Source organism: Leptonychotes weddellii, chromosome 13 (genome assembly GCF_054177405.1).
Source record: "Leptonychotes weddellii isolate Sample4059 chromosome 13, ASM5417740v2, whole genome shotgun sequence".
NCBI classification, from domain to species: Eukaryota; Metazoa; Chordata; class Mammalia; order Carnivora; family Phocidae; genus Leptonychotes; species Leptonychotes weddellii.
Window position 1 is genome coordinate 66,397,691 of NC_138381.1, and position 18,688 is coordinate 66,416,378.

Sequence of the window (18,688 nt, forward strand, 5' to 3'; positions counted from 1 at the left end):
TTGCTGGCTGTGTGGCCTTGGACAAGCACTTTCACCTCTCTGCGCCTCAGTGATCTTCACCAGACAACCAGCTCACCAGGTGATTTGTGGGGAGTAAGCCAGGTAACAGGTGCAGGGCGCTTAGCCCAGGGCCTGCCTGTTCACTCTGTGCATTCCTTCCACACTGAGTGACACCTCTGTGCCAGGTGCTGGTCTGAGTCACCAAGGAGGTCATAAGGGGCCAAGCAGACCCTGTGCCTACCTTCAGGAAGCTTACATTCCAGTGCAGGAAGCAGGAAATAAGCAGATTCACGGGGCTACAGGAGTCCACATAGGGAGTGCCAGGCAGATGACAGCAGAGATGGTGACCATGACGGTGATGATGGCAGAATCAAGTGCCACCGCAGGGCCTTTGCCCCTGCTGCTTCCTCTCCGCCTGGAATGCACCGGCCACCTCCCATCTCGGCCTTTGATTAATTTCCAAATTGTGCAGTCATTTGTTGCTACATCACTTGTCACCCAGGAAACCGCCAGCCCCCTGAGGGCAGGTGTCATGGCTGTCTTGCTCACTGCCGTCTCCCAAATCTAACACAGTGCCTGGCACATAAGTGCTCAAGGTTTTCAGAATGAATGAATGAATGAGAAGGAAAGTAGCCAGGAAGTGGCCCCTCTTGCCTGCAGTATGGATGGCTACCCTGTTCTGCTCGGGGGACTTGGCTGGCCCGGCCCTCCAAAGGGGTTTGCTGGGTTTGGGAATAGGTGGGGGTTGGGATCTTGTCGGGAAGGGGTGGGGCACTCCCTTTCTTCTCTTTTCTTTACTCAAAGGGCCAGAAGGGCCTCCACGGACCCTCCCTCTCCAGCGGCCAGGGCACTGGTGAGGCAAATAGCATTTCTAAAGTCCTTTGAAGTGCTGGGCTGGAAGGCAAAGGAAACGTCCTCATTGTTGGGGAAGGGGGTGATGCTGCCAACACCTGTCTGCGCCCCCTTCCTCACTCCGTTTACCAGACTTTGGAGGCTCCTGGCCCTGGGGCAGTGCAGGTCTTGCCTTTTATCAAATTCGGGGCAATAAACTAACACCCATCACTTCCTGCACACATTCCCCATGTCAGGCTTGTGCTTTTCATTCTCAACACAGTTCTCTGCGGTGGGCATTGTCCCCATTCTCCAGAACAGAAAACTGAGGCTCAGAGTTGTGGTGGGGTGTGCCCAATGTCACCCAACCGGGAAGGATGGGAGCTGGGGTGGAGCCCAAGATTGAGGTTAGACACCTGCTCGTCTATCTAACTGCTGTGTACCAGGCACCTTCATGTACACTGACACCTGACATACTGAGGAGTGGGTATTCTGTCCCCCATTCTGCAGAAGGGAAAACTGAGGCTCAGAAAGGCAAGATGGCTGGTCCTCAGTCTCACAGCCTGTTTGAGGCAGAACCAGGTGGAAACAGGTCCACCCGACTCCAAATCCAGTTTGCAGTCTCTGCCCTGCACTTTCCTCCTCGGCTCGGTGCCCAGATTGTTTCAGATTTGTATTGGGCCCTTAGTGAGCAGTGAGGGTTTCAAATCGATCAAGCAGCAGTTGTCGAGTCCCTCAAGAGCCCCTGAAGTATGACACGGTCCATGCTGGTAAGGGAGATGTCATCCAGTTGGGAGGGTAACATATTAATATGTAAAGAGTTGTAAGAATTAAATGACAGTTACAAGAATTAAATGACGAACACTCTCACAAGGGTGCATGTATGATTCACGATTCCGAGGATTTGGTTAGGGAAGCTAGCCTTGAAGGACACACAGATTTTGGAAATGGAAGTCCACATGGTATCTTAGAATTACAATGAATCAATCATCATTATAATGATAATACCCATTAATAATCATTATAATTAGGCCCTGAGTTATAGGTCTTACTGTTCCCATTTCACAGGTAAAAATGCTGAGGCTCAGAGAGATGAAGTGATGTGCCCAAGGCCAGCCAGCTGGTAAGTGGGACTTGAGCCCAGACCCTCTGACCCCAAAGCCAGTTTCTCTCCCTCGACCCTGGGCAATCTCACAGGATGTCACAGGTAGGAGGCTGCCTGGCCCAGGTCTAAATGGCTGGGCCAACATTGCTTCCCAGAGTGAGCTTCTTGGTCAAGGAAGCCAGTGCACATACTACCTAAGTCCAAACCATGTGCTGGGTCCTGGGGTCCCAGGGGTCAATGAGACCCATCCCTGCCTTCCAGGACTCATAGGGCAGAGCCAGAGAAGCAAAATGGCAATGACCATAAAGAACAGCAGGTTCTGAGTTCATCACGGGAGCCCAGGAAGGGGTGGTACACATCCCAGCTGGTGTGTGGGAAGGGGATCAGGAAGGCTTCCTGGAGGAGGAGGTGCCTGGGCAGAGAATTTTGGCTGAGCTGGGAGGTGAAGGAGGTTCCCGGCAGCAAAGACACTGAGTCGAGCGGTGCTGGAGCATGTGCAGAGAAGCCACAGGTGGTTTGGTGTTCAGATGGCACCTGGAACCAACACAAGGCAAGGTTTATCTTGAGGGCCCTGGGAGCCGGGGTGGGAATTAGGCACAGGAGGGCAGGTCACAGCTGTGCTTTAGAAAGTCCTCTGGCTGTGGTATGGTGGATGGAGAGGGGTAGTGGGGCGATGAGAGACAGCAACGTCTGGAAGGGGGCAGTGGCCTTAGGGACGGTTGGAGAGGTGACTGATGGGAAGATAACCAGGGTGCCTGCAGAGGCCTTTCAGTTTGGGGTCCAATTTGTCTCTCAAAGGAGGTATACTCCTTTTTTGATAGTCTCCTGCCAGGGGTAGGGCCTCAGCTGATTCCCTGGTTGCATGGGTGACTTTTGTCTTAGTGCCCCCGGGCTGCCACAACAAAGTGCCACAGACTGGGAGGCTGGAAACAAGACAAATGTATTCTCACACAGTTCTGGAAGCCAGACGTCCGAGAGCAGGGTGCCAGCAGGGCCAGGCTCCCCTAAGACTCTGGGTGGAATCCTTCCTTGCCTCTTCCAGTTCGTGGTGGCCACCAGTCCTTGGCATCCCTTGGCTCGCAGCTACATCCCTCCACTCTCTGTCTCTGTGGCCCCACGGTGGCTTCTCCCTGTATCTCTGTCTCATGTGGCATTTCCACTTCTTATAAGGACACCATCACATGGGATCTGGAGCCCACCCTAATGGCCTCATCTTAGCTCGATGACATCTGCTAAGATCCTACTTCCAAATAAGGTCACACCCACAGGTACCAGGGTTTAGGGCCTCATTTTGGGGGGGATGCAATGGAACTCATAACAGCCTTAAGGGCAGGAATTTTCCTGGTTCCCTTCTTCATCTGTCAGCCCTAGCACAGAGCCTGATGCATGTCAGCGCTTAGAGGGGGGTCGCGGGATGAACAATGAGCTGATGGAGTCAGGGTGTCCAGCCCCTCCTCCATGCTGACCCCTGCTCCTCTGGGAACGGCGGCAGCCCCAGCCCAGCTGGCATCTGGGCGAGACAGGTCTCCGGGGCCGCCTTTCCTGTGGGTTGTTCTCCGAAAGAAGTGGTGTTGATGTCAGCAGATGCCTGTCACTTTCCTTCCCCGGCAAAATCTCAACTGTCAGCGTAAGTGAAATAGTCATTGCCTATCCCTGCATTTGAGATTTTATTGACAGTTTCATTGTCACCCAAAAAAACCTCCTTTTCTCCTTTGGCATTTTCATCAGGTGATTCTGGGGGCAGGAGGAGGGCATGGGGCTGGCTTCTGAAAACATGTTTTGGCAGCTGGTGGGCACTGGTTCCCCTGGCCTGGGGTCGGTAGGGGCAGAAGACCCCCATGGTAGGCTCCAGCATGCCTTGGCTCCAGCCAAAGACTGCTTGGTAGCCCCTCCAGCAGGCAAGAGGGAGATGAGAGACCAGAGGGCCCCTGGAAATAGCGACGGTGGCCAGATGGGGTGGCCCAGACCCCGTGGTGGGTCTTTAGTCCCCTCGCCTGCCCTCCCTGGGGCATCTGGGGGCTGGAGTGAGAGCATGCAGGATCAGACCCCCTGGGTGCAGTTCTCAGCTCAGCGATAGGTACTTTAGGGCAAATACTTTGCCCTACAGATCCTCAGTGGCCTCATCTGTTAAATGGGGGTTAGTAACAGGAAGCTTCCTTTGGCTGAGGCTTCATCTGGACCGAGTACCAGCATCCGGTTCGGTCCTCACCAGAACCCCGAGAGCTGGGTGCCATCAGGATCCTCACGTGAATGAGGCAGAGAGGTGAGGCGGCCTGGCCAAGGCCCCCACAGCCAGGAAGTGGCAGAAGTGGTGTGAACCCAGGCTTGGAGACTCCCAGCTGGGCTGTGACTCCACCTCGCCGGATCTGTAGGAGAGTGCAGGCAGCAGAATGACACAGCGCTAGCACGTAGGAAAAAGCTGTCTGCCATTCCTATCATCTCGGTCGGTCGTTGCTGGCATTAGCATGTGTGGAATTGGCCCCTTGGCAGCCACCCTGTCCCCAGGACTCTCTAGACATCGCTGGGTGGTGGTGGCCCAGTGGGGCCTGGAGCCAGCTCAGGGGGTGCACGGGGGCTGAGGACCCAGCTAAGAGTTGTACCCCGCTCCACGCCAGCGACCCCCTCTGTGCACCCCTTCCCTGGCCCCCAGCACGGCTGTGGGTGGGACGGTCAGGGACCAAGGGGGCCGCTGGCCACGGCGTCAGACCCAGGCCATGCAATGCCACGTCACCATATCCGAGCCACACCAACGGGAAACGGGGCCCAGAGAGGCGCCCCGGCTTCGGGCTGCCAAGCCGGGCAGGTGAATAGAATACAGTCGTTACAACAATGTATTCTGGAGTCAACTGCAGCTGAGTTTGCGTTCCGGCGTGGCCACCGTCGCCGGTGACGAGGCACTGAACCTCGGCTTTATGCTCTGTACAGTGGGGTAACAAGCGCCCCTCGAAGGGGCAAGGCCAGAATGCTACCGCCCGGAACGCATCAGCCCAAGGCTTGGCACGCCGTGGAGAGGAGACACAATCTCAGCACATAAAGGCTCCTTCAAGATCTCAGCCTCCAAACCCCTGCAGGTGCACAAGAGGACACTGAGCTCCCCCCCCCGCCCCACACACACCGCAGAGCTGGGGCTTGCTTCTGGACCTCCGGACTCCTGGTCTACCTCCCCACCCGGCTTCTCGGCTGAGCCCCTTGGGGCCCCGGCCTGCCCTCCTCCCTGGGTCTCGGGCTCCCGCGGCTTCCAGAGCCCGAGTGGCGGGCCCGCAGCGAGGACTGCCATTCTCCCTCTCCCCAGCGCACTGAAGGTTTTGAAAGTTAAAGTATTACCGTCGGCTTTGTTGTTGCCTAACTACGACAGACAAATTGAGAACCAGTTGTCAAAATGTCAGTGCACAACAAATCAACATGCAAACCGAGTCACAGCGCTCTGTGGTATATAATTAAACAAAAAATCCCTTTTAGAAATTTCAGCGAGCGTTGGTTCCACTTTATATTTGTCTGTGTGATTAATAAAGGCAGCTAATTTTCAGACTTTAAAAACAGCTAGAAAATAGCTCCTAATTACATATTAGGCTCCTAGCGGCCCCCGCTGAGCTCTGCCGGCATTGGTGGGCCGGAGAATTTGGCAGAGCCTTAATTGCATTCTGAGCATCATCTAATTTTAGTTAAATGTAATGTAATCAGCAGCAGATGTCTGAAATAAAATATGAATTATGAATATGATGAAATTTCATTCTTGAATAAAAAAGTAATTTGCTATTTAGTTCATTAAAGTCTTAGAGGTTTATTAGGAACAGGTATATACAGCCCAGCAAGGTGATGTAGTCAATGATATTTGGGAGAAAGAGAGAAACCCCAAAGGGATGGGAAACTTTATCCAGGAATGTCCACTTTGGATCAATTACCGCGGGGTGTGGGGGAGGGCGCTGCGTCCACCCCAGGCCTGCGGATGACTCTCTTGGGCCCTTTGAGGTGGGCCCAGGGTTTGGGGGCAAGAGGGCTTGGAGTGGGAAGCCGTGGCACCCCTGGCATCCCACCCTATCTCCTTCCCACCCAGGGCTGGAACCCCCTGGCGTTGGAGACGAGCATGCGGAGGGCTTGCTCCTGGTGACGAGGCCAGGCTTGGTGACACCATGTAAGGCAGAGATTGGCGTCCCAGGACAGGATCTCAGTCTCGGCCTCTTGCTGTCTGGGCAACTCTAGGGCCTCAGTTTCCCTTTCTATAAAATGGGGATGATAACAGCACCTATCAGACGCTCTGAGCACTGCCTGGAATGTGGCCAAGCCCCTGTTCAGGGTTGGCTGCTGTTGTCAGCGTTGTTATTAGTTGTAGAAGTCATAGTCAATCAGTATTAAAATGCCTTCTTTTGTTTTGTCTTTAGAAGCAGCCCAGGAAGCAGAAATGATAAATGCGGTTTTGTTTTTCAGCCGAGGCTCAGAGAAGTTAAATAACCCTCCAGTAATTGATGGAGCTGGGATTTGAACCTAGGGCCATCCCAGCTCCCAGTGTTTTCCCCGGCATCCCAGAGCAGTGCTGGGAGAGCTGGCCTAGGGGTCATGGGCTGAAGATTCTGGAAGGAGGCTGGGCAGGAGGCAGGAGGGAACAGAGCTTGTTGCCCCAGATTCGAGGTAGAGAGAGGCAAGTAAGGGGTGGGAGGCAGGGCAGAGGGTTGAGGCCAGCATCCTGGGCTCTGCCAGGATGCACTCTGCAGGTGGGGGGCTTGGGGGGCTACAGAGGCGGCCTCTCTACCCCCGCTTCACACGAACCAATAATTTTCTGCAATTATCTGGAAAAGATTAATTAGCAAAGTGCACCATATTGACTCAAGGCTGTCCTGGCGATCGATAAACTCGGGAGAGTCTCCCAGGTGCCTGGAGAAAGGACCAGAACTTGAAAGTGGGGAGGGAAACCCGGCTTTGACAGGTCTGAGCCTTGTTTTCCAGCCCTGGGGAAGGCTACTCAGCTTCAGGGGTTGGGGCCCGGCTCTGCGTGACATCCTGTTGGCTTGGAGCAAGTAAGTCCCTTTGGCTCTCTGAGCCTCAGTTTCCCCATGTGTAAAATGGGGGCTGGGTTGCCCTGAGCCGAGGATCTTCCTTCTGTTTCCATAAGTTCTGGGAGGAGAGCAGGCTCCCCAGGGGTATAGGGGCCAGTGGGGCGGCCTCTTCTCTGGGGCTCCACTTCTCTTTGCTGACAGCAGGGACCCCCTAGACCTGAAGGGACAGAAATGGAGCTACCAGAGCCCAGTAGTTGGGGAGGCACGGAGGGAGTACCATGAGACCGGAGCCCTGGGCTCCAAGGGACACAGCCTCTGCCGATGAACGCCTCGCTACTGGTGGAGGTCAGCTTCCCGGGGCACGGAGAAGAAAGTGGGGACAGGTGGAAGGTGGACAGGTGGAAAAGGGAGAAACCCACCACAGCCCTCATCCGGGGAGTTTGGAAAAGTTTTGGAAGCGGGGGGCGAGTGGGAACAAGGGAGTCCTAAGCAGGCCTGGTCTTCACCCCACGTGGCTGGTGCTGGGTCCCACGTGCCCTTTCCCCAGGGCTCCCCCACTCTCTCCACAGGGCCTCACCCTGCCCATAAGAATCTCACTTCACATCTAGTGCTCCCCAAACGGTGCTCCATGGGAGTTGGAGAGGGTGGCCAGACAGGCCTGGGTTCACTAGTGCCCAAAGGACTTGTGTCCTGGGCTTAGCAGCTTCTCCTCTCTGAGGTCAAAGAGGCCATATCAGCAAAGTCAAAGCACAGATCACAGTGCATGACACAAAGTAGGTGCTCCGGACCCCATCTGCTTCCTCCCTCTGTCTGCCCTCTTTCCAATAAGCCCCTGTGGCATCACATGTTTGTTTAATAGCGCCTGGGCTCCCTCCTGCCATGTGCCAGGCCTGTGCCAGGCCCCAACCCGAGTGGCAGAGAAACCGAGAATCATTTGTCCTGCAATGAAAACTGACAGAGCATCTCCTACAAGCTCAGCTCTGGGGACACAGCGGTCACAAGACAGCGCTGGGCTCTGCCCTCGTGAGGTCCACGGTGTTGTGGGGAGGCAGACTCCAAGCTGGAGTTCCCAGTCTGGGTGCTGTGTCGGGGGTGGCCCAGAGGGCTGCAGGGTGGGGGCCCTGGCACCTTCAGCAGCCCCCCCACCCTGTACTCTCAGCCCGGGAGCTGGGAAGCCATCCCTGGACAGCAGGCACAGTGTGCAAAGCCCCAGGAGGCGGGGCTGGGCACAGGGCACCCCCGGAAGGCTGGATGGCTCACTCAGGTGCCTCCCCCTCCCCTGTCCTCCCCTCACCGGTCTGTCCCCCACCGCCTCACCTCTTTCCAGGCCCAGAGGCTGCTGGCCCGCCACCCCCCGGCCACTCCCTGGGCCAGGTCAGCCGCCTGTCCCCGCTCTATTCATCAAGGGCATGACAGCTAAAATTCATTTGAAGATGAAGAAAGTGCCCGCTAATCCGTTCTGCAAGACATTGATAGACTAGCAGCTCAGGGAGAATTGCACAGCAGTAAGGAAATTAGGCTAAAGCTGCTGGCGGATTGCAGATAATTGCCCTTGTCTGTCCCTCGGAATAACATCTCCCAGATCCAACACAAGGATTGTTCAACTTGCAGGAATTCCTTTTCTTTCTTCCTTCCTTCCTTTTTTTTTTTTTTTTTTTTAAATAAAGAGAGGCAGGAGAGGCAAAGCCAATCTGGGGTTTTGTCTCACGGTAGCCCAGGGCAGGTGGAGATGGTGTCATGCTGGTGACTGCCTCCCCTGCCCCTGGAGGCCCCCGGGAGCCCCAGCCTCAGCCGGAAGGACAAGGGGGGCAGGCGAAGGGGGCTGAGCCACAGTCCTAGGGCATTTCCCCCACCTCCCGCCCTGAGCCTTGATCTCTCGTTGATGCCCTAATCCGCCCCCCCCCCCCAGCTGGCAAAACCCTGGTGGGGAGCAGGGAAATCTTGCAGAACTGGGGTTACAGCATTGATGGCTTTGGATTTTTTTTGGGGGGGTGGAGCAGAGCCCAGTTGAAGGAACGGTCCTAGGATGTGTGTTAAATTTACATTTGCCTTATGCCAAGACCACCTCAGTCCTTCAAGAGAAGAGAATGGTCAGACTCTGGGGGACAGGGACAGGTAAAGTGTCCCTAAACCACTCTCTGGTGCCGCCATGGGGATCTAGGTTGCTGGAGAGAAAAGTTCCAAGAAGGGACAGTTAATGGAGTTCAGGGTGGTTGGTGTGACCGGTACGTAGCTGGCCCTCAACCGTGCTTTCATAGAGTGTTGGATGTCAGGGTAATGTGCCTTTTCGCGTGTTAGCATTAGAAGCTGTTTGATATCAGTAGCATAGAACATTGGAATGTTAGCATCATGCTACGTTGGAATGTCAGTGGCCCAGAAATCTTGAATGTTCCTCTCCTTCAAAGGTGAAGTATCAACATCATGGACTGTTAGCCCATGAATATCATTGACCTGTAAAATCTAGGAGCTGTAAGGAGTCTTGGGAACTGGCCCAAACTCTTCATTTGATAGATGAGCAAACTGTGGCCCAGAGAGGTTAAGTGGTTTTCCAATGGTCACACAGCAAGAAGGACCCTACCTAATGTAATTTTCATTAAGGTCACAGTTTTGTCTAGGTCGGTCCTGGGAGAACAGATAACCCCTTCCTCTTGTCCAGGCCCCACCTGTACCAGTCCCCTCAGGGTACTGGTCCCTGGTGCTCAGCTCTTGGAGGTATGTGTCTGTTCAGGGATTCATAGCAGTGTCTCCCAGAGTCCTCTGGCCTGCTAACCACTGTTAGCCAGAGTCGCTAATCTGCCCCAGCCATTGGCAGAGCCCCACTTTCTAGCTCATTCCTTTGGATCAACCTGGGTCTGCCAAGGGTCAACTAGGTCTGTGGCAGAATTCGGGGCATGAGGTGAAGCTGGGAGGGAGATACCGAATGGGTGGGAGGTTCAAGATGAGGACACATGATCCCTGCCAAGGGCTTGTATTCAGGAAGACGTCAGGAAGATCTTGACTTTGAGGGGGGTTTTGAAAGAGCCATTGGGTTTTCATTAGCAGCCTTAGAATTGGGATTGAGGAAGGAGCTAGGCATGGGGCTGGGGGACACCTGCCCCCAGAATGGGGAGGCAGCCCCTGAGGATGGGGGAGGGCTGGTGGTACCTGACGAGGTAGGGCATTTCATTAAGGTCTTTCCAGCCACATCTTCCAGCACCCTTGGCAGCCCCGAGGCTGGTCACCCTGGATCAGTGGTTCTCAAAGTGTGCTCCACAGACCTCTGGGGGTCCCCAAGACCCTTTCAGGGTACCCAGGAGATCAAAACCATGTTCGTAATCCTACTGAGACATTATTAGCCTTTTTCACGGTGTTCGCATTTGCACTAATGCCATGAAAACAACGGGTGGATAAACTGCTGGCCTCAAAGCATGAATCGTGGCTGAGGCACCAAACTATAAAACTATAATAGAGATCGTTGCGTTCTTTACCCCAAACACTCCCTCAGTTAAAAACTAAAAAGCCCGTTTCACTTGAGCATGCTACTGATGAAAAGTAAAAGTTATTAAATTTTTTTTTTTTTTTTTTTACAAAATCTCAACCTTTGAGTTATACATCTTTTACATATCCAGCGCGACAGAAAGGGAAGCATGCCCATCAAGGCCCTCCGATGTACCATTAGTTGCTCCAGAAAAACGCCGTGTGGTGAGTCTCGAGCTGCGCCAACCATTTTCGTCACAGGACACCATTGTCACATGAAATAATGATGGACCGACAAGTGAGAGCCTTTCAGGCTTGGGCTATCAAGCAGATATTCTCTCAAACACGAACAAGGTTGCCTGTCAACTGATTTGTTGCCAAGGATAAAATTTGACTTCCCAGCAAAAATTAGAATTTTGGAGAACTTGTGTCTGCCACTGTGGGTTTGACAGTTTCCTACTTAAAGTCTTTCCTGAAGAGACTGTGACTTTTTTTTTGGGATATTGTATAAGGAAAGAGGGGCTGCGTAATCCGGTAAACCACGATTTTCCCAGTGGCCAATATGTAACCGTACAAAAGGAGCAGAAGATCTATTCGAAGGGCAAAAGCGACCGAGCGTTTTTTATTTTACAGAGTATGAAGGCTAACCCTCAGCCAACTACCTCATGTGGAGTTGCGTTTTCGTACCAAAGAAGAAGATCCATCATGATCTGAGGTCGATGTCGGAATACTCCCGTTGTCAACCTCCCTATCTGTGCGAGGCCTTGTGTTCTGCGGATACGTCAACCAGAACAACATGTTGCAACAGACTGAATGCAGAAGCAGATGTGAGAATCCAGCTGTCTTCTGTGAAGCCAGACTTCAAAGAGATTTGCAAATATGTAAAAACAAAAACAAAACAGAAAACAAGAAACAGTGAATGGATCCCCATTTTACAGATGCAGAAACTGAGGCTCAGAAGGCCTTGGACCAAATCCCTCACTCTGCCTGGGCCCAGATCCCCCATTCTGGTCGCTAACTTGCAAGAATCTGTTGGGCGGGGGTCTCGCCAGGGCTTCTGCCCCCCCCGCTGCCGCCCCCCTGGCATCTGGGAGGCCCCCCCCCCCCCCGCGCCCTCCCCGCTGCTCATCCTGTGGCCCAGGGCGGGCGGGAACCAGGCCTGGGCAGCTGGTAGGTGGCCCCACGTCGCCGGGGCAGGGGAGGGGTGACCAGGGCCGTTTGCGGTAATGGATTGCGGGCGGGCGGCGGCAGGGTGAAGGAGCGCGCCGGCCACGGCCCGTAATGCCTCACGAGCCAGCTCTGGCACGGGTAATTTACTGCTGCCGACAATAACATATTTCACTTCCCGTCGCCCCGATGAAGATTAGTTGTGTTTGAAAGTGGCTGAGTACACAGTCAATTCCGCTTAAACGTTTACAGTCAACTGAGCACAGATAATGCCCCCTCCGAACATGTGTCCGGGCCTCCTGCGGCTTGGGGAGGGGCTCCGAGTGGGGGCTGGGGGGGCTCCCCCCGCCCCGGGAGGGGGCTGCAGCTGTGCGGAGGGAGGGACTCTGGGGCTGGGGGCTGGGCGGGGATCTATGGCTTCCTTCTGTCCCACTTTTCAGATGGTCTTTCCAAATCATTCATTCAACGAACGCCTCCCCAGGACGGGCCAAGGACGTGTGTGCAGGCTTTGGGGACAGAGAGAAATCAAAGGCATGATTACATTTGATCCCAACAACATCCCTGGGAGGCAGGTTTTATCTCTACTTTCCCACAGAGTGGAAACTCAGACTCAGAGAGGTTCCGTTTAGGTTTCTGGAGGCCACACACCCAGTACCGGATGGAGTCAGGATTTGAACCCAGACCTGTTAGAATCTCTGAGTCTCGTATTGGTCCTGGTGAGCCCGATTCCGTTGGAGTCCCCCACTCAGTGCGGCAATGGAATGGGGCTCCTGGACCAGCTCTGGGCTCATATCCTCTGTGCTCCCATGTTTGGGTCGACCAGCAGACTCCAGGGGTCAGGCCTGAAATCTTTGGTCCTGTGGGTGGGGGATCCCATGACAGAACTGGGATGCCAGGAGCCTAATGGGATTTGAGGCTGGACAGAGTCCCGGGCCCGGAAGGTCGCTTGTCGGGTACAGGACGTTGCCCCTGACAAGCAAGAGTCTTGCTGTCTTTGGGAGACTGAGTGCTTGGGGGCTGCCATGTCTAGTCCTGGGCCCGGCTCCCCACCAGGCCTGCCCGTGACACTCACTGGGGTCTGGATGAGGGTGCAAACGGGGCCCCAGTGCCAGCCCACCAGGCTTCTCTTCCCACCCTTCTAAGAGCACATGGCCTAGTCCAAGCTGGTGCTGCCACCAGCCAGCCTTGCTCACAGTGGCCGAGGGGGTGGACTGGCCTCCCTTGGTCCGCGCCACTCGCCATCTGAGGCCAGCCCTTGAAATCCTGAGGGGCTCCTACCCCCGAGAGCCGATGGAGCTGCAGCCCGTCCATGGCCTGCCAGAGAGAGCCAGAGGCTCGTACACCTCACTGCAGGCTAGGCCTTCCACAGCCACGATCACGCTGGAAGCAACAGACCTTTACTGAGCACCTGCTGTATGCTAGCCCTCTGCACACTTTCTTTTCCCCCCTCAAGCTTCAGGGTAACTTGGTGGCTGGTGTTCTCGCTCCCTTTTCCAGAGGAGGAGATAGAAACCCGGACTGGGATGGGGGACACACAGAAGGAGGGATGGGGCCAGGATTCCAACCCTGTATTTCTCCGCATTCCTCTGGGAGGTCCTGGCCTCTCGGCTCTGCACATGTGGTGTGAATGTGTGTGGTCGTGGCCGCTCGTGTCCCCGTGTGACGAATAAGGTATGTCCCACGCTGTGTGTGATGCCGTGTCTGACGCATCATGCCGGTGGAGGTCGTAGGCCCCGCACCGGCTGGGAGGTCATGGTTCCAGTTACGCTGTTTATCCGTGACTCTAGGACATGGCCGTGTGACACCCTCTGTCTGTGTCTCGTGACACCATTGGGTGACCTTGTCGTGTCCAGCTGGTGCTGCCGCCTGGGAGGGGCTAGGACTGTGCATTCTCAGGCTCGAGAATGCCTGCTGGGCCCCGGGTGCTGGCCGAGCTCGGTGACCGCTGGACCCATCTCTGCAGCCCAGGCCACTCTGCCCAGCCGCCCAGCCATGCCCAGACTCTGAGGCGTGAGCCCTGGAGTGGGGCTAGCTGCCACGGAGGCCACGGTCCTCACCCACACAGACCAGGGTGCCTACCCCTGGGCAGGGCCGACTCCTGGTCACCTTGTCATCCCTCCATGTAGGGGGACGTGTCTCACCAACACCTCTTTATCCTCGGGGGCACCAACAGCAGGACCCTTCATCCCAGGCTAGACCCCAGCCCAGCTATTTCTTTTTTTTTTTTTTTTAAAGATTTTATTTATTTGAGAGAGAGAATGAGAGAGAGAGAGCATGAGAGGGAGCAGGGTCAGAGGGAGAAGCAGACTCCCTGCTGAGCAGGGAGCCCGATGCGGGACTCGATCCCGGGATTCCAGGATCATGACCTGAGCCGAAGGCAGTTGCTTAACCAACTGAGCCACCCAGGCGCCCCCCAGCTATTTCTAAGTCCGGTGCCTCTGTGGGGCTCCCAGGACCCTCCATCCATCCGCTTATGGATCTCCTCCAGGAAGCGGAGCCTGTTCCAGACCCCGGGGGATTCAATCAGATCAGGCCAGGAATACACCCATTAGACCACCCTTGGCTGCAGAGCCCCTGCCTAGCCTCCACCCCACAGCATGGCTGAAGCCTCCTGCACTGGGGGAGGAGGAACTCAGGACAGGATCCGCGAGCCTGACTGATGATGACCTCTCGCTGGGTGACTTTAGATATATTGCTTAACTTCTCTGTGCCGAGCCATGAGACGGCCTAAGAAAGGGCTTGACAGTTGGGAGGTGTGACTGAAAGAGCGGAATGCCCTGCATGGCACAGAGCTCTGCCATCAGAGAGGGCAAATGACTTGCCCAAGTCCACACAGCAAGAGATTAACAGAGTTAGACCAAATCCATACTCCGAACAACCCCTCCATCCCCTACCATTGGCTACAATATGGATGAGGCATGGCAGGAATTAACATCCCTTTTACAGGTGGGGGAAACTGAGTCTCAGAGATGGGATGTGATGTTTTGGGGTCTCTGGACTCCCAAGCCAATGTTCTCTCCCACCCCACCCCCCAATCTCCCTCTCCCATCCTGAGCACACATCACCGTGGCTGGTGTGGGGAGGGTCGGGCCGGCAAAGAGATTCTGTCAGAGACAAAGGGCCACTGTGGCCGCACAATGGTGACAAGCAAAGCAAGAGGATGGACACTGGGCTTCAGGAGCAGCTTGGAGCCCACCTGCAGCTTCCTCCAGACAATGGGGAGACTGTGCTCCTGGGAGGGGCACAGTAGGCGCGCTGTGTTTGGGGCCCTGTCTCTCTCTGCACCACTCTGAGGACAAGGGATGGCCCTAGCAGGCAACGCCCCACCCAGGAGCAAGGGGAGAGGGGCAGGGCAGCTCACACGCGGTGGTGATGGGAGAGAGGAAACGGGCAGCCCACCCACATAATGGGACTTGGAAAGCCTCTTTCCTGGCCCAAACACGCCACCAGAAGTGGCTTGTCACCATGCCTCAAAGTAGATAACTCGCTCTCCATTCCCTTGCCTTCGGACAAGCAACATAAACATCTCAGAGCCTCAGCTTTTCCATGTCATCTGTAAAATGAAGATGATAGACTTTACTTGACAGAGGCACTGTGAGAATCAGATGAGGGAGACACATAGGATGACACATAGTGAGGGCTTGAGATGTGTTCGTTCCTTTACATGGTGGATACATGGTGGGTGGAAGGATGGAGGTGTGGGTGGGTGGATGGATGGGTGAATGAATGGATGGATGGATGGATGGATGGATGAAAGGAAGGAAGGAAGGATGGTGGATGGATGGATGAAAGGAAGGATGGATGGATGGATGGATGGATGGATGGAAGGAAGGAAGCATGAATGAAAGGAAGGAAGGAAGGAAGAAAGGAAGGATGGATGAGATAATAGATGAGTGGAAAGATGGTTGGGTGATTAGATGAGTGAAAGGGTGGGGGGCAGATGGCAGGATGAATGGACAGATGGAGGAGAGAATAGATGATTGCAAGGATGGATGGGTGGGAGACTAGATGAGGGGAAGGATGGATGGGTGGGTGGATGAATATGAGGTTAGGATCTGAGTAGCAGGTGGAAGGAGGAATGATACCTGAGGTAGTCAGGGAAGGCTTCCAGGAGGAGGCAAGCTACACATAAGCAGAGGGAGGGTGCTGCATGCTCCTCAAGGGCAGGCAATGTTCATCTCTCAGCTCTGAATCCCCAGCTCCTGGCCTGGGTCCCCACAGAGGACAGGTGCTCAGAGATCCTTTATTGAATTAATGTGTGCTGTGCTACCAGCAGGTCAAGGCAGGGCCCTTCTCCCTGGAAGCCGGATCTGTGCTGATCCAGGCCCCAGGGGCGTTCCATCCCACACCAGGCCCTCCCCACCCTCAGAGGAGGCGGCAAAGGTGGGAGACTTGGAGTCAGGTGGCCCTGGGGCTGAGTTCCATCTCCACCATGTACTCATTGTGTGACTTTAGGCCCGTTCCTTCCCTTCTCTGAGACTCAGCTTCCTCTGCTCTTGAACAAGGCATCTGCATTCTGACCTCACACTGCGGGTAGCAAGAGAGGCGATGGGGAGGGAAGCTCCCAGAACACGGTGAGATGCACTGGAAGAGTTTGATTGAGGTGTGGGGCAGGGGAGAGCCCTGTCAGCCTGACCCTGCAGCCTCCTGAATCCTGACACTCCCCTCACCCTGCTCCTCCAGCCCCTGAAACTGGAAGGAGCCGACGGGACATTTCCTAATTTAAAGAGAATGAGCAGGAGACTCTTGAACCACTGCCGCCTCTTAATGGAATTACTGAAAAGGGGTTTTTAATTAAAAACAAGAAGTTGGGGACAGGTTCATATCCATAATTCAGGGCCCTGGTGCTGCGGCCGCCCATGGTTCCATTTTCCTCTATGTCTCACTCTCGGCGTGATCTATATTGTTAAAATCCTGCCTGAAAAACGGGCCTGGCTTTTCGGGTGGAGCCGTAAATATTTACCCTGCCTAACTTGGCTCCCCCTGTTGAGGGAAGCTTAGGGGCTTTTAAATGCAGCTTAAGACACCCCAGAGATGTCTTATTAAAACTTAGTCTCGCTCTTCTGTCTGCTGTGATTAACGCTCACAGGGCACAGGAGGGGCGGCTGGGAGGGGCACCTGGAGGCAGAGGAGGTGGGTCAGGGGGCCCTGGCTACGTAGGCCCGGACACCCTCCCTCAGGGGGTTGCAGGCAGGGGAGGTGGCCTGGAGCTGGCTCTACCCCTGAGAAGGGAATCCATAAGGGCCCAGCGTCAGGCTTCTCCCTCTCAGCCAGGGGTCCCCCTGAGTCCCTCCCTCCATCCTGCCCTTTCTTCGGAACATGCCACACTCTCTGGAGCCTCTAGGCTTTCACATCTGCTGTTCCCTCTGCCTGGTATACTTTTCCACTCCCGAGTTGCTTTCTTTCTTCTTCGCTCCTTTGGACCTCTGTCTACAAGTTGGTTCCTCGGGAGACCGTCCAGGGCAGGGGCTGGGTTAGGTACCCCTCCTCCCTGTGCTTGCCCTGAGTATAGCAATGTCACCCTGAGCTGTCACTCCTGCCTCCTGGTCAGCCCCACCCTCCCCCACCCCACCACCACTCATCTGTTGGTCTGTCCTTTGGCTTCCTGGAGAGAGGGCATGTCCCTTACTCCCCACTGAGTCCCCAGCTCCAGTATAGGGCTTGGAACATCGAATGGAGTTTTGAATGGTGGACCAGGTTCAGGATTATCTCCGGCCATGGTTCCATTTTCCTCTATGTCTCTCTCGGTGTGATCTATACGTGACTTCCTGGGCTGTGCTAGGGGCCCCTGCCCAGCTTCTGTGGGGAGTCTGAAGGCCTGGGCTCTCCCCTGAGCACAGTGCAGCAGGGAATTGCAGAGACCGGGCAGGGGTCCACTCACCAGTGTATACTGGGTTTTGTTTTTTTGCAACAGCTTTTCACCAAATTCACACATTTGAAGTGTATCTGAGTTTTGTAACCAGCACCACGAAATTTTAGAATATTTCCTTATTTCTCCTAAAAGGAAACTCCTTCTCATTAGCACACACACACACACACACACACACACACACACACGTCCTGGCAACCACTAATCCTTCTGTTTCATGGACTTGCCCATTCTGGGCATATGACTGTAAATCATACATTAAGTGGTCTTTCGTGTCTGGTTTCTCTCACTCGGCATAATGTTTGCAAAGTTCATCCATGCTGCGGCACAGACTCGTGCTACGTCCCTTTTTAAGGCTGCATTATATTCCACTGTACAGATGTTTTACCCATTCCTCAGGTGGGACATTTGGGTTGTACCCTTTTGGGGCCGTTATGAAGAATGCTGCTATGAATATTCACGTACAAGTCTTGGTAGGGACATATGCTTTCACTTCTCGGGGGTAGATACCGAGGAGGGGAATTGCTGGGTCACGTGCTTGGCTTTGCTGATGGTGTTTCGGCAGCTCTCCTGGGGGGTGAGGGAGGGGCCTGGGCTGCGAGGTGGTGGGGAGGGCTGGTGGGGGCAGATGGAGAGCAGAGAGGTTCTGGGCCACCTGCCACAGCCTCCGGGCAAACTGCTCCATCTCGGAGGCTTGGCCTCCCCATCTGCCAAACAGGGACAATCACAGCACCGCCCAGAGTTGGCAGAGGCCACAGGAAATGACGAGGCTGGAGCGAGAAGCCTCCCTGGGAGCCATTCGCCTTCGCCGGGTGTGGGAAGGCTCCTGGGAATGCTGCGTCAACTGGAAACACAGCGGCTCCTGCCAGGAGGGGACGGAGTCGGGAAGAGCCCTGACTATATTGCCCTGGGTGGGGGAGGTGTCATTATGGTGCCCATTTTGCAGATGGGGAAACTGAGGCCTTAGGAAGTGAAATCACTTGCTGAGGTCACAGAGCCAGCCGGCAGTCTGCCAGATTAAGTCCCTTCCCTCAACCTGTTCTCAACCTGGTCCTGCCTCCTCCTGGTTGCATTATAAGAGGGCTGGGACTCGGGGCGCCTGGGTGGCTCAGTCGTTAAGCATCTGCCTTCGGCTTGGGTCATGATCCCAGGGTCCTGGGATCGAGCCCCATGTCGGGGGTCCCTGCTCAGCGGGGAGCCTGCTTCTCCCTCTCCCTCTACCTGCTGCTCCCCTGCTTGTGCTCTCTCTCTCTCCCTTCTCTAATAAAA